Raw genomic sequence first — 2,005 nt, 5'->3', positions numbered from 1 at the left:
AAATGGACCTGTGCTTTCAACTGCAGCCTTATTGACTCTGTAGATGATTCTGTAAAAGTTATAGATGAAGTTCTGGGAACACCAACCCTGAATCTAGGGGCTGCAGCAGCCCAGGGCACCCATGTGCTCATAGGGTGATATTTGCTTTTGCAAACATTGAGCATTATCCAGGGACACCCCAAACTCTTGATCCCACTTACACAGCAGCTGGCCCAGCTGCTCTGAATGTGACCCTTCCTTGCGCTTGCCCTCTCTATTCTCCAGAGCAGCACCCATAAGAGAAGGGAGCCAGATTGGGGTAGCATGGTTTCTTCATGCATCTAGATGGAACATCACTTAACTCCTCATTTGCTAGGTGCTCTCCAATAACTTTTTGACTTCTTGTCCCGATGTTCCCAGCAGTTAGAGGCTGAGCTAAGGAGGCTGAGGTTTGACATTGCCAACACACCTCCAACACAAAAGCTTGTTAAAAAAAAAAAAAAAGAAAGACCAAACCAAAGCTAAATTATGAGGATTCTGGAAGAACTGGAAGGCTGGAGGTCCACAGCTCCAAGGGGAGCACAGGGAGGCAGCCCAAGCAGGGGTGACCCGCAGCTCCTTGCCCGGCTGCTCTCGGCAGGGCCACCAGGCTGCTTTCATTTCCCCAGCAGGACTGACCTGGTGCCGGCAAGCAAACCTCTTATCTTGGTGGAGGGAATTAGTCTGTGTGTGAGATAAGCAAACCACACTGTTATCGAATCCCAGACCACGAGCTGGTGTCACCACTCCCCAGACAAATCCCGTGACCTGCTGGAGGAAGAAGTCTCCAGGGGACCTGCTCTGCTGCAAATGATGCTTTTTCCACCGCAGAAGGCCAGCCTGGCCCTCCCTGGCCAATGGGACACACCAGCTTTGGTAAGCCAAGTGGAGTCACTGCCGTTTGGAAGTGCTAAAGGCAAAAGCAAGAAAAGCAGCAAGGAGCAGGGACCCTGGCTGCAGAGGGGTCTGGGGGTCTTCCACCACAAAGCACCTTGTAGATCTTTAGAGCGAGCCAGACTGGTGTCCTTCTCATGCACAAAAACCAGCCGAGTTGTCCCAGGCTGGGCTCAGCTCTGGAGATGCCGAACGGATGCGATGGCACCAGCTTCACCATCCCCAATTTCAGACGTCTGTCAGAGGGCTGCTCCTGTCCTGGTGGGAGCTGGGGCGCATGGGGCCGGGTGACAGCTGGGGCTCCCTCTGTCAGGGTAGTGCTGGTTCAGCACCCAGGCTGGGCTGCGTGGAGGCTCCTTCCCCACTCACCCCGGGATTTCAGAGGGGTGCAGGGCTGGGGCACCCACTGGGGTTCCGGGGCACTCTAACGCCTGCTTATAGCCAAGGAGCAGCAGTTGGGTTTGGGAAGGACCCAGCTGGCAGAGATATCCAGCTCACCCACCGCAGCAACAAAAATAAACCCAGAGGTGAGATTTTTATCTTTGTCAGAGCGTCTGCCAGCGTGTGAAAGAGTCCGCTGGGCCAAGATTTGAGGAGTGTCCTTCCCCCAGCCAGGGAGCACCGGGGGACCCTGTGGCTCATACCGGGAAGGGGACAGGTGCCAGGGTCTGTCCCTTCAAGCCAGGTCAGCTGGCGGAGGGGTCCAACATGATTTCATGGAGAGGGAAGCTCCAGGAAGGACTTTTGCGTGGCCACATCCCCCCGGCCACAGGCTGGTGTGCTGGAACTGCGCACTGCCGGGGGCTGGAGGGCAAACACCCTGAGGAAGTTTTGTGGCAGGACTTGGTGGCAACCCCCACTGCCCCCGGCCAGGCAGGCAACCCCCCCATCCCCACCAGAGCAGCCCCCCGAGGGCCACAGTCGGGCAACGTGCCACCCCTTGGAGCTTGCCTTACCTCGGACGAAACACCGGTTGCAGGTTCTTCCCCAAGGCAGCTGCAAAATGCTGGAAAAGCTGCTCATAGGTGAGCTTGGTGTCTTGTGGGTGGATGTGGCATCCTCCCGTCCCTGTCCCCCCCTGCCGTGTCCAGGC

This window comes from Apaloderma vittatum, unplaced genomic scaffold, assembly GCF_000703405.1.
Source record: "Apaloderma vittatum isolate BGI_N311 unplaced genomic scaffold, ASM70340v1 scaffold28275, whole genome shotgun sequence".
Lineage (NCBI taxonomy): Eukaryota > Metazoa > Chordata > Aves > Trogoniformes > Trogonidae > Apaloderma > Apaloderma vittatum.
The sequence above is the reverse complement of the archived record's forward strand: the minus strand, read 5'-3'. Positions refer to the sequence as shown.